Source organism: Prionailurus bengalensis, chromosome A2 (genome assembly GCF_016509475.1).
Source record: "Prionailurus bengalensis isolate Pbe53 chromosome A2, Fcat_Pben_1.1_paternal_pri, whole genome shotgun sequence".
Classification (NCBI taxonomy): domain Eukaryota; kingdom Metazoa; phylum Chordata; class Mammalia; order Carnivora; family Felidae; genus Prionailurus; species Prionailurus bengalensis.
The window spans coordinates 123,384,269-123,398,876 of NC_057348.1; the positions used below are offsets into that span (position 1 = coordinate 123,384,269).

General features: G+C 39.6%; 1 protein-coding gene across 3 annotated transcripts in view; it reads right to left on the minus strand.

Annotated features, from left to right (window-relative positions):
* NT5C3A (5'-nucleotidase, cytosolic IIIA) overlaps positions 1 to 14,608 on the minus strand; it is a 52,965-nt gene that overhangs the window by 37,363 nt on the left and 994 nt on the right. The gene's annotated exons all lie outside the window — the stretch shown is intronic.

The following is a 14,608-nucleotide window of genomic DNA, read 5'->3' on the forward strand; positions in this document are numbered from 1 at the left end:
TTCTTTATTAAAAAAAATTTTTTTTTAATGCTTATTTATCTTTGAGAGAGACAGAGTGCAAGCAGGGGAGGGGCAGAGAGAAAGGGAGACACAGAATCCGAAGCAGGCTCCAGACTCTAAGCTGTCAGCAAAGAGCTTGATGCAGGGCTCGAACCCACGAGCTGTGAGATCATAACATGAGCTGAAGTCAGACGCTTAACTGACTGAGCCACCCAGGCGCCCCCAAAAAAGGTGATTTTACTAGAGTACAGGGACAGGACCCATGGGCAGAAAGAGCTGCACTGGGGTTGTGAAGAGTGACTGATTATACACCTTCAGGTTGGGAGAGTGTTAGGCATAGCATAAATCTCTAAGGTATTTTGGAAACAAGGTTTCCAGGACTTCAGGGGGCTAGCTGCTATTAGGAAAAGGTCATTTATTACTGTTTAGTAAAAATCCAGTCTTGAGACCCTTTAGATGTTTATTATCAGTGGGCCACATGATTGCTATCATATATCTTGGGGGGATGGGTTATAAAGGAGGGTTCCAAAGGAATTTTTATATGTAAAGTAGACTTACAGGATCCTGGGGTGGGGGGTAGGGGAGCTGCAGTTGGGATAATGTTAAGCTAAGATTGCCTTTTGCCCTGAGCAAAGTGTCATCATTGAGGCAGCTGAATTCTTAAAGGAATGTCACTGCCTGTTTCAAGACTTGTCAATGCATTGTAGGCAGTAAGGAAACTTAATTTTTCATTTGCCTTTCTTTCCCACAAGTAACCAATGCACTATAATTTATTTAACCAGCGTATATATCATTTCCAACAGAGTAAATGAAAGTGCCCATTTTTCTAAATGCTCCTCACTGATTTCTCTTTCCACACGGTAATTGTTTGGTAGCCCTTAATTGTGACTATTTGTGAACAATTAAACTGGATTTTTTTTTAACAAATTTTGTAAACTTTGAAATTTTGCTGGGGACAAAAATTTGAATTCTTTAACTTCTATGATTCTCAAACTTTAGCTCACATTGGAATCACCTGGAGGGCTTATTAAAGAAAGTAAGGGGTGCCTGGGTGGCTCAGTCGGTTGAGTGGCTGACTTCGGCTCAGGCCATGATCTCGCGGTCCGTGAGTTCGAGCCCGTGTCAGGCTCTGTGCTGACAGCTCAGAGCCTGGAGCCTGTTTCAGATTCTGTGTCTCCCTCTCTCTGACCCACCCCCCCCCCCCCCCATTCATGCTCTGTCTCTGTCTCAAAAATAAATAAACGTTAAAAAAAAATTAAAAAAAAAAGAAAGAAAGCAAAAAGATCTATGGATATGATGGTTTTTAGCTAGAAAAGATCATTGGTTCTTGGATAATTAAAGTTCTTGGATATTAAAGTATCAGGGCTCCTGGCTGCCTCAATTGGTAGAACATGTAACTCTCGATCTCAGGGTCGTGAGTTCAAGCCCCACAATGGGCCTAGCCCTTACTTAAATATAAAAACAAAAAAACACCCGAAAGGTATTATAGTATCTGGTTCAAGGGTGGCTCCATCTGTTGTGTAAATGAATTCACAACAAAAAGAATTAAAAACTCCAATGGTATCAGGAAGTATTCTGGCTAACATAAAAACAGCTCACTAGATTAGAGCTCACACTTGCTGAAGCTGATGTGGTGAAACTTGCTACATGAGGATAACACATAGGTAACATGGCAAATGTGATTTGAAAAGACAAAGTCATATGCCTGGTACAAATATCTCCACACTTGCAAATTTGGGATTCAAAATGATCTTGGACATATTCTTTGCCAATGTCAAGAGTTTAATATATTCCCCTTATTTTACAATATATATTTTATTCAGACTGGATCAATCATGATTGTCACTCTTCAAATAACACCACATCCATCAAACATTACCCAATGTAATCTCCTATTCCTTTGAATTCCACACAGCCTTTCCTCGCTATCTCTTTCACAAATTTATATTTATTCATTCTAGAAGTACTGTTAGGACTCTAGCTTTTAAGCTAGTTGTGGCACATAATTGGGAGACTAGCTTCTAAATCTTAGCATGCATAAAACAGTGTGATGTCTCCAGAACTACTGAAGACCTAGGTATTTCAGGTATGAATGAATAAATCTTTATGCTTGTGGTGGACAGAAGAGCAAAGCTATTCTGAGTCTGTATTCTGGACTGCCGTCCAGAATGGCCAAGGACTTGTAGCAGTTGGAATGCTCTGTTTTTCCACCAGCCAACTGACCACCAGTAATCCTAAATTATATACATGCATTTATATTTGATCAAATTTTAAATCAATTTACTGAATGGCAAGTAATACAGAAAAAGAATGGGGACTATGGTATAGTACAGTAGACTGCTTATTACCTAATTCCTCCCTTTCTTTCTTACTAATAGAATCTTAATTTTGTTGCGGGGGGTGATTTCTCAGTCAAAAAAATTCCTCAGCTTCACAATTAGGGTGGCTATATGACACTGTCCTCTCTAATGACAAGTGAGGAGAAAGCTCTGCTTTACTGAAGTGAGCATTCTCCTCCCTGGAAGATGGACATGTTGGGCAGGACTACAGAAGCCATTTTGTCACCATGAGAAGAACCAAGAGAATTTCAAGGACCTCTGTCTTGATACCCATGTGCCCCCTAATTAACACCAGCAACTGCCTATTTTTTGGACTTCTTACATTAGAAAAATAAAATGTTTATTGTTTATTAAAGCCACTGATTTGGGGTCTCTGTTTCTCTTAGTTGGGTGCAACAAATAAAAAAGGCAAATATGGACCAATCTAGACCCTTAAAAACCACACATAACATAAACAATACAAGACAGTGTATAAATTGCTCCTTTATGAGAAATCACCAGGAAATGCCACAGGAGTTCAGGGAATATGCTTTACAAAACAAGTCATTAATTCAAAACAGGTCCTAAAAGGTCATAAATCTGTGTACTGATGTAAATTAGACAAAAGTTGAGATATAAAGATATTTTCAAAAGCCTATGCAACAGCTGAGCCACTAAAGCAGTTGTGTTTAAATCTTCATTCCCCGCCCTCTCCCTTTTCTAAATATACATTCAATAGTGGGCTTTACACTTACTCAGTATAGTACCCAGAGAACATCTGATGTTACCTTAAAATAGAAGAAAGGAAGAAGTTTTTGTTAGAAGTTTATCTCCAGGAAGGAAACTCACTCAAGTTTCAAAAACACCACCAGCTATTTAAGGAGTAATTGTTGGTGTGTAGAAGGAAGCCGTGAATAAATGGGGTGCCTGGGTGGCTCAGTCGGTTAAGCATCGGATTCTTGATTTCAGCTCAAGTCATGATCTCGTGTTTGGTGGATTTGAGCCCCAAGTTAGGATCTGGGCTGACAGTGTGGAGACCTCTAGAGACTCTCTCTCTCTCTCTGCTCCTTTCCTGCATGCTCTCTCTCTCAACCAACAAACAAACTTCAAGAAGGAAGCCATAAATAGTTGAGATGTGTTTAAATTAGAAATCACAGTTTTAACTGGCTGTGGAGCTTCTAGTGAGGGGGAAGCCAGTGTCCATCTTGTCAGTCCAGATGAAAGAATGAACACTAGAGAGAGGTTGTATCACCCAAGGAGGCTGAACAAGCCAAGGAGGACACAGAACACATAGGCCTAGACTCAAGAAATGGGAATGCTTGCTTATCATTCAAAAGCATGTAGGAGTCCAGGGCAGGCCGCCCCGAAATGGGCCACTCTGGCAAGAAGATTATTTTGAGCTGAAGGCAAGCGAGACCCTGTGGGCTCAAGAGAAACTTTTGTCCATCCTTTAACTACATAGAAGAACTCTAAATTGGGGGATCTTTCCCAGAATAAGGAGACAAATTTTACGTGAGTGACTCACCTACGTGGCAAGGCAAACGTCTAATTACCATACAGCTGCTCTTCCTTCTGTCCTGTGAAGAGCATTCCTCTCAAGTCTCAGACCCCTATTCCCTTCTCCTGAGTTCAGAATGACATGTACACTTCATTTTGCCTGTCTTTGGAATTTTCATGTCTGGGTGGATTCCCCATATGTACGCTATTAAATTTGATTTTCTCTTGTTAATCTGTCAATTGATTTCTTGTTGATTCTTAGTCCAGTTAGAACCTTTGAGGGGGTCACAATTCTGCCCATAACAATGAGTAACATCTAAAAAAATTCACAGAATGTTAAACTTATATAATAGGATATTAACTTAGGAATCTTCCTGTTTCGGTTCAATTCAGGGACAGGTATCATACCAAGGTGAGGGGAGGAAAATGGGGAGAATTGGCTTGATGACTCTTGGGCTCTCACCCACTTAAGGAATACAAAAGAGTGAAAAGAGTGAAGAGTTGTTGCTATGCCCTCTGCTTCTAAGGGAATGGGGATGGTGGAGTCTACCTTCTCACCAAGCAACAGGGGACTCTCATGGGGTCTCTGGGAGAACCTGAAATGTGTTTTCCACCTGACCCAAGCTACAAAAGATACAAAGTGGGACAGAAGGGGCTCTGCTATGTATGCTACACTGGCAGCACATATACTAAACTTGGAAAACTAAGGAAATTAGCATGGCCCGTTACAAGGATGATGGCAAATTCATCAAGTATTCTATCTTCTTTATAGTTGATAACACTGTACTATATAATTGAAGTTTGCTGAGAGTAGAACTCAAATGTTCTTAGATGTTCTCACTCACACACACACACACACACACACACACACACACAAAGATAAATAGGTAAGGTGATGGGTGTATTAATTAACTAGAGGGGGGAATCCTTTCCACAGTGTATATTATATCCAATCACAACGCACACTTCAAATATTTCATAATTTTGTCAGTCATAACTCTGTAAAGCTGACATTGTTAAAAAGTGGCTTTGTTGTAATAGCCTGTACTCCTAGAGTTTGTCAGAGCCAGGGATAAGTGAATGTTTCCCACAGACTAGAAGAGAGACCATGCAGGAGGGAACCAGCCAGAAACCTATTTATGTCCAGCCCACAAGAGCCACCTGAGAGGGAGAGACTTCAAAGGCATGAGACTGTATGGAATGGATCACTTAAAAAAAAATCAGGTTGAGGGGTGCCTGGGTGGCGCAGTCGGTTAAGCGTCCGACTTCAGCCAGGTCACGATCTCGCGGTCCGTGAGTTTGAGCCCCGCGTCGGGCTCTGGGCTGATGGCTCAGAGCCTGGAGCCTGTTTCCAATTCTGTGTCTCCCTCTCTCTCTGCCCCTCCCCCGTTCATGCTCTGTCTCTCTCTGTCCCCAAAAATAAATAAATGTTGAAAAAAAAAATTAAAAAAAAAAAAAAGCAGGTTGAGGTAGAGTGGGGTACCAAAAAAATTAATTGCCCATATTATGGGGCTACAGTGGAAGAAGAAAAAGTTATTTAAAGTTTATTTAAAGTTTATTTATGTAATCTCTACACCTAATGTGGGGCTGGAACATGACCCCCAAGATCAAGAGTCACACACTCTTCCAATTGAGACAGCCGGGTGCCCCGAGAAAGTCAACTTTAAATATCTTGCAGGCCCAGAAAGCACAAACCTATCGAGTCAAATAAGAACTCACATTTCTTTACTTTCTAGTAAAAGACAGCCTTCCTCCTACCCTATTAACCCAAAAGTCTGAAGCAATGGCTAGCGGGGGAAGGAAGAGCATCAGGGAAACAGAGAGGGTGACTTCATCCTCCCATCCAATCTCAGATCACTTGCCACCATTAACTAGGGAGGGGAGGAGCCACCTGCAGTGAGCCATTGCTTTGGGGTAGTGAAGAAGTCTGTGTTAGTCAGGATAGGTTATGGGGCTATAACAACACAAAAATCTCAGTTCCTTACCACACAAAAAAGTTGATTTTTTCATTCACACAAAGTCCAATGTGGGTTCAGAGGGCTCTCCAGGGCAGCTGTCCTCCACATATTGGCTCAGTATTCCAGGCTGCTTTGATATTGTGTTGTCTCCACGTCAACATGATGCTTTAGGGTTTACTCTAGTAGTAGGAAAGACTAGGGACAACTGTGTAACTGTTCATAACTATACTGGCCTGGAAGTAGCCATATTATCTCCAGACACAGTCTATTGGCCAGAATAGCAAAGCTTGCCCAAAGGCAAAAAGGGGAGAAGACTAAAAATACTGGTGATACTAGTAATGTCCATTTAGAAGTCTCACCACAGAATTAATATTGAACTCATGACTACTATATGACTAGACACTTGTATTTACAGAAATGGAACTGACTCTGACTTCGGTTCAGGTCATCATCTCACAGTTCACGAGTTCGAGCCCCGCATCGGGCTCTGTGCTGACAGGTCAGAGCCTGGAGCCTGCTTTGGATTCTGTGTCTCTGTCTTTCTCTGCCTCTCTTTCTCTCAAAAATAACCATTAAAAAAAAGATTTTTTTTTTTAAATAAAAGACTGTCTTTTACCTGAGAGTAAGCAAAAAATCATAGGTTCATCAGCATTTTCACCACTGGCAAGAAAGATTACTATTGAAAGAGGCCACAAGAAAGAAAAATAAAAGCATGTTCTATTTACATCATGTATAGTCCACATGCCAATCACATCTTTAGAAGAGATCACAGAAATCAAATTTAACTCCATTTTTCATAATAAAACCTTTACTCTTTGTCTAATTTAAAGATTATAATTCTATTTCCCTCAGTAAATACGTGAGGCTAGAAATGTTTGGTCTCCTTAGCCAGCTCTTTCTGTTTACTAAATAGTCTAATCAAATGAAGCCGTTCTCTTCCAAGTACATAATTTATTTTAGTTTTTAAACTCTACAAGGAAAGGTCTGTTTTCAACTTACTTTAATAGCAAATAGAAGAATAACACAAAAAGATAGGCCTTAAATTTTATTTTATTTTATCTTTTTTAATTTTTTTTCAACGTTTTTTATTTATTTTTGGGACAGAGAGAGACAGAGCATGAACGGGGGAGGGGCAGAGAGAGAGGGAGACACAGAATCAGAAACAGGCTCCAGGCTCTGAGCCATCAGCCCAGAGCCCGATGCGGGGCTCGAACCCACGGACCGCGGGATCGTGACCTGGCTGAAGTCGGATGCTTAACCGACTGCGCCACCCAGGCGCCCTAGGCCTTAAATTTTAAAGTCAGTTTTCAACAGTGTGGAGGTTCCTCAAAAAACTAATGATAGAATTACCCTACAACCCAGCAACAGCACTACTAGGAATTTATCCAAGGGATACAGGAGTGCTGATGCATAGGGGCACATGTACCACAATGTTTATAGCAGTGCTTTCAACAATAGCCAAATTATGGAAAGAGCCCAAATGTCCATCAACTGATGAATGGATAAAGAAGATGTGGTAGATATATACAATGGAATACTACTCGGCTATGAAAAAGAATGAAATCTTGCTGTTTGGATGGACCTGGAGGGTACTATGCTAAGTGAAATATGTTAGTCAGAGAAAGACAGATATCATATGATTCCACTCATATGTGGAATTTGAGAAACTTAACAGAAGACCATAGGGGAAGGGAAGGAAAAATAAGATAAAAACAGAGAAGGAAGCAAACCATAAGAGACTTTCCAATATGAGAAAAAACTCAGGGTTGTTAGGGGTGGGGGTTTGGGGGGCTGGGGAATATGGATGATGGGCACTGAGGAGAACACTTGTTGGGATGGGCACTGGGTGTTATATGTTAGTGATGAATCACGGGAATCTACTCCTGAAGCCAAGAACACACAGCATATAGCTAACTTGAGAATAATAATCATTAAAAAGTCAGTTTTCAGTCTTTCGATACTTTGGATTAAAAGATACACAGGGGCACCTGGGTGGCTCAGTTGGTTAGGCATCTGACATCAGTTCAGTCATGATCTCATGGTCCATGAGTTCAAGCCCTGCATCAGGCTCTGTGCTGACAGCTCAGAGCCTGGAGCCTGCTTCAGATTCGGCATCTCCCTCTCTCTCTGCTCCTCCCCCGCTCACCTCTGTCTCTCTCTCTCTTAAAATAAAAAACATTAAAAAAAAATATATGTAACACATGAAAAAATACTCAACATCACTCATCATCAGGGAAATACAAATTCAAACCATAATGAGATACCACCTCACACCTGTCAGAATGGCTAAAATTAACAACTCAGGCAACAACAGATGTTGGCGAGGACACAGAAAAAGAGGAACCCTTCTGCACTGTTGGGAATGCAAACTGCTGCAGCCACTCTGGAAAACAGTAAGGAGGTTCCTCAAAAAATTAAAAATAGACCTACCCTACAAACCAGCAATTCCACTACTAGGTATTTATCCAAAGGATATAGGAGTGATGATTTGAAGGGGCACATGTACCCCAACGTTTATAGCAACACTACTGACAATAGCCAAAGTATGGAAAGAGCCCAAACATCCACTGAATGATGAATGGATAAAACAGATGTGGTAGATATATATACAATGGAATACTACTCGGCTATGAAAAAGAATGAAATCGTGCCATTTGCAATAAGGTGGATGGAACTAGAGTGTATTATGCTAAGCAAAATAAGTCAGCCAGAGGAAGACAAATATCATATGATCTCACTCATGTGGAATTTAAGAAACAAAACAGATGAACATATGGGAAGGGAAGCAAAAAATAATATAGAAAGAGAGAGGGAGACAAACCATAAGAGTCTCTTTTTCCTTTTTTAATGTTTATTTTTGAGAGACACGGAGAGACAGACAGAGAGTGAGCGGGGGAGGGGTAGAGAGAGAGGGAGACACAGAATCTGAAGTAGGCTCCAGGCTCTGAGCTGTCAGCACAGAGCCCGATGTGGGGCTCAAACTCAAGAGCTGTGAGATCATGATCTGAGCTGAAGTCTGATGCTTAACCAACTGAGCCACCCAGGCACCCCTAGAGAGACTATTAAATACACAGAACATACTGAGGGTTGCTGGAGGGATGTTGGGTGGGGGGATGGGCTAAATGGGTGGAGGGGCATTAAGAAGGACACTTGCTGGGAGGAGCACTGGGTGTTGTATGTAAGTGATGAATCACTAAATTCTATTTCTGAAAAATTATATATATATATGTATGTGTGTGTATATATATATATATATATACACACACATACATATATATATATATAGTCAGCTTTCTAAAACAACTTTAAAACCACAAATTACACATATGGGATTTTGATAATTTGAAAAGTTGGTCGATTTGTTATCAATATATTAAGGGCATTACATTTTCTGTCCTCAATGACACTAAATAAATTTTCTGGACTAGTTTCTGCAATTAATACAACAGAACACCAAATCCTAAGTTATTGTACTGAGAGATCAATGTATTGGACAGCTAAATGCAAAATTTCATAAAAGCAAATAAAACCCACACTGTTGGCTAACCTATCTAACAAGAATGATGACTAAAGAGGAACAGTGGGGAAAACAGAGATTCTGAGATTCTTTTTTTTTTTTTTTTTAATTTTTTTTTTCATCGTTTTTATTTATTTTTGGGACAGAGAGAGACAGAGCATGAACGGGGGAGGGGCAGAGAGAGAGGGAGACACAGAATCGGAAACAGGCTCCAGGCTCTGAACCATCAGCCCAGAGCCCGACGCGGGGCTCGAACTCACGGACCGCGAGATCATGACCTGGCTGAAGTCGGACGCTTAACCGACTGCGCCACCCAGGCGCCCCTAAGATTCTTAAAACTGTAGGGAAGTTCTGTGGTGGATCACTGTAGGACAGGAAAGCTAGCATTCATTCAGAAATAACTAGTAAAAACACTTGCAAGATTTCTCCTAATATAATCCAGAAAGAAGAAGACAAATTCTTATAAAACAGCCTATGTGTATATAAACATATATACATCTGATTAAAATGTTTTTACTTTAAAATAATTGTCCTTTGAAAGTGGCTGCATCTTGTAAGGAGTTTCATCGGTGCTGTCCTAATGCCCTGATGGCTAACCGCATACATTTTTAAATTCTCTTTTTTTAAAAGCCACATTTAGCACTTAAATTTGTACACTGCTGTTTTTTTAATCACTAACATTTAGCTTTATTTAGTTTCAAGCACTGGGTTTTACTTTATTTTTAAATGTTTACTTATTTTTGAGAGACAGAGAGAGAGAGACACAGAGAGAGAGAGAGACAGAGAGAGACAGAGAGAGAGAGAGAGGGGGGGAGGGGCAGACACAGAATCTGAAGCAGGCCCAGTCTCTGAGCTGCCAGCACAGAGCCTGATGTGGGGCTTAAACTAATTAACTGCAAGATCATGACCTGAGCCAAAGTTGGATGCTTAACCAACTGAGCCACCCAGGCACCCCATGGGTTTTACTTTTATAAAGCAAAAATTACAGTTCCTACTATTTCCCTAAAATTTGATTAGATTCCTTAACTTATAATGCTTTGACTTGTAATTCTCTGACTTTACTATGGTGAGAGAGTGATATGCATTTAGTAGAAACTATACCTTGAATTTTCATCTTTTCCTGGGCTACTAATGTGTGGTACAATACTCTCTCCTGATGTTGGGCAATGGCGGTGGCCACAGCTCCGTCAGCCATGTAGTCACAAGGATAAACAAATGTTACACGGACAACCATTCTGTTTCATACAAGTATTTTGTTTTTCACTTTCAGTAAATTATATTATATATTCAACACTTCACTATAAAAAAAGGCTTTGTGTTAGATGATTTTGCCCAGCTATAAGCCGATGTAAGTGTTCTGAGCATGTTTAAGGTAAGTTAGGCTAAGCTCTGACGTTTGGTAGCTATATTAAATGCATTACAGACTTATTGTAGTTTCAACTTAACAATGGGTTTATAGGAACATAACTCCATTGTAAATCAAAGAAGATGTGTATTGTTAATGCTTTTATATTTACGCTAAATTAATAGGAAAGTAGGTAAGTGCTGTCTGAAAAGAATAAAATATGGAAGCAATGACGATGAATAAAAACCAACCAAGTAAAAAACAATAAAGCCATCATGCATCATTCAATCAAAAAAAGTTTTATGGAGGTGCCTGGGTGGCTCAGTCGGTAAGCATCCCACTTCACTGACTTAAGCTCAGGTCATGATCTCATGGTTTGTGAGTTCGGGCCCTGCGTCAGGTTCTGTGCTGACAGCTCAGGGCATGGAGCCTGCTTCGGATGCTGCGTCTCCCTCTTTCTCCCCCTCCCTCGCTCTCTCTCTCTCTCTCTCTCTCTCTCAAGAATAAATAAATATTAAAAAAAAAAAAGTTGTGGGGCACCTGGGTGGCTCAGTCAAGTTAAGCACCCAACTTCTGCTCAGGTCATGATCCCATGATTAGTGGGTTTGAGCCCCACATTAGGCTCTGTGTTGACAGCTTGGTGCCTGGAGCCTGCTGTGGATTCTGTGTCTCCCTCTCTCTACCCCTCACCCACTCATGCTCTGTATGTGTCTCTCTCTCAAAAAAAATAAACATTCAAAAAAAATTTTTTAAGTTGTATATAAAAAAAACCTGTATGAAAGATACATATGTTTACCTTTCCCTCCTTCAGAGTATATCTATCAAAGCCTAAACATTGCGTTGGAATGGGTTTCTCTGCCTGGTAGGAAACTAGCAATAAATACTTAAGCTTTATTCCAGAATCTTTTTTTTATTAGGAGTAACCAAAAGGGCCACAAAAAGAACAGGTCCTATCTGAGCAGGCATGTTTGATTAGAATAGTGAGTTAAAACTCAGTAGCAAGTGGTAAGTGATGGTCAATAGCAATGAGGAAGGACTTGAAACCTGCAAGAATTTAAGAGAGGTGGGGGAATTCATTCCTTAAAACAATTCATCACCAATAGTAGTTTCATTTGTGCAAAATTGTACTGCATATGTATCAACTTCTATACACATGCTTGGCAACTTTAATCTTTTCAGTCCAGTTTATAAAAATTGCAAGCCATCCTTACTGAGGATAATTAGAGTAGTTTTTACAATGAAGGCTTAGGAGAGATAAAGATAGAAAATAATACCAGTGGTTAGAAATTATGCCCTAATTGAGTTCATAAGGAAAAAAATGTAGGTTATGAGAGTGGCTGATAGTCTGTGTTTTGGTATAATAATTACATCTACTACTTATTAAGCAGTTACCATGAGTTGGATATTATTAAATTACATTTATCTGTTTTTATAAACACTTCTGACCCCAAATGTGTGGGTTTTCTTCCTCACACCAAAAATCTTCCAACTCTTCCAACAATTCAATACAATTCTGACACTATCTAGAGTTAGTGTCTGATCCCACGAGATAAGGACTTAGTCCACAAGTCTGTCCCCACTTCAGATGCCAGTCACGAGTCCCAGGTTGCCAAACATACTTCCGATGGACTGGGTGTAAATTTGAGGATTTTTATTTTTATTTATTTATTTATTTATTTATTTATTTATTTATTTATTTATTCAATATATGAAATTTATTGTCAAATAAATTTGACAGTGCTCATCCCAAAAGGTGATCAATCATCCTCAATACCCATCACCCACCCTCCCCTCCCTCCCACCCTAAATTTGAGGATTTTTAAAACCACCTCCTCAGGTTCCATAATTTGCAAGAATAACTCACAGAACTCAGGAGAGTGCTTAATTACTATTACAGGTTTAATATAAAGAATATAACTCAGAACAGCCAAATGAAAGAGAAGCATAGGGCAACATACGAAACACTTAAAGTTAGAGGTCTTTATAGACATCTGGTATGTAGGTAGGTTTGATTAAATAAATTATTGGCCAGAAACTCCAACCCCTTCTCCTCACAGAAGGGAGAGGGGGTTAAAAGTTCTACTGCTCTAATCATGTCTTTATCTTTCAATCAACCAGCCCACATCTTGAAGCCATCTTGGGGGCCCCCAGCTACCAGTCCACCTCATTAGCATAGAAAAGACACTGTTAAAGCTTCCCAGAGTCCAAGTGTTTTAGGAGCTGTGTGGCAGGAACCTGGGCCAAACACCAAATATATATTTCTTATTGTATCACAGATAAAACAAGAAAAATCTGAGAAACTGTTACAGTCAAGATGAGGACACATGATGACAAAATGTATGTGGTGCCCTGGATGGAATTCTAGGACAGAGAAGGACATTAGGTAAAAACACAGGAAATCTGAACAAAGTATGGATATTTAAAGATGTATGAATATTTGTTCATCAATTTCAACAAATGTACTATACTAATGTAAAATGTTAGTAATAGGGGAAACTGGTTGGGACTCTACTTTTTGCTCAATTATTTTGTTAATGTAAAATTGTTCTAAAATAAGTATTTAATAATGAAGTATATTGACTATGAGAAATGGTTTCTCTTCTCTCTGAACTCTGAACATCCTGAGCATGTCTTCTGACAGGCTTCCTCTGTATATTTATCTCGCTGCCCTAAAGGACCTTTCAGCTGTAGCAGTTTCAGCCCACTAGCCACACCTTTGTGTCTTATAGTTAAAAATTCTTAAGGCAATGCATAATCTAAGCCCAGTGCCAGAAGTCATTTGCTTACCTACCAGCTAACAGGCCCACCCTGCTTAGGTAGTTCCTGCTAGTTCCATTATTTGTGACCAGTTTAAGCTATGTCCACTAGACATTCACAGGTTTGTACAGATTCTCTAGGGTGGGGGTTTGAAAGATGGGGTAGGGGATAGGCAGAACATGACCCCTAAAACACAGCTGTTACAAAGAGATAAAACCAAGATTTGAACCCAAATTTTCAGAATCCCAATCAAATGTTTATTCCCTTTGAAAAAGTAACCTATTAAAATTACAAATTAAAAAAAGAGCTCTTTCAACGTTTTCCTTTTAAAAGCTACTAGCAGGCTGCACATATATCACACTCTGAATTGATATAACATATTATGTATACATACGTATATGTAAAGACTAATTTCTATACTACAAATCATAAGTAAAGTTGGTCTGCCTGATGGGCTTTTATTATTTTTCACAAAGACAGCAAACTGTTCTTAGGATGGTATCACTGTGGGATTTTAAGAAAGCATTGATTTTTAACTCTACTTGGTTTAGAGAAGTGATATAACAGACCAATCCATAGTTTAAATATACACAGTAAGGTATGGCAGTTAGTTCCCCTCCCCTACCACATGGGTTATAAATTTTTGGTTTGGAACAAAAGGAAACTCCCACAGTTCTATAAGCAGGACAGCAACAATAAAATGAAATTTCTGAAATAAAAATATTTGCTGGGTATAGAGGTGAAGAAAAAAATAGGGGTTCCTGGGTGGCTCAGTCAGTTAAGCATCCGATTTCAGCTCAGGTCATGATCTTATGGTTGGTGAGTTCGAGCCCTGCATTGGGCTCTGTGCTGACAGCTCAGAGCCTGGAGCCCGCTTCAGATTCTGTGTCTACCTCTCTCTGCTCCTCTCCAGCTCACATTCTATGTGTGTGTCTCTCTCTCTCAAAAATAAATAAACATTAAAAATAATTTAATTGTAGCAATAAACAAAACTTATCAATATTAGTGGCATATGAGACATGGGAATTGACATATCTTATAATGTTAGTTATGGAAAAATATTTCTGAATTCAATCTGGGGCCAGCAGGACAGTTTCTTTAATCAATTAGAACATGTAACTGAGGCTGAAGTATTCCAAGTATATGAACCTAGAATGATCTTACTTAATATGGTGGTAGACTGTCAACTTACTTTTCATGAATATTTGACCCCAGA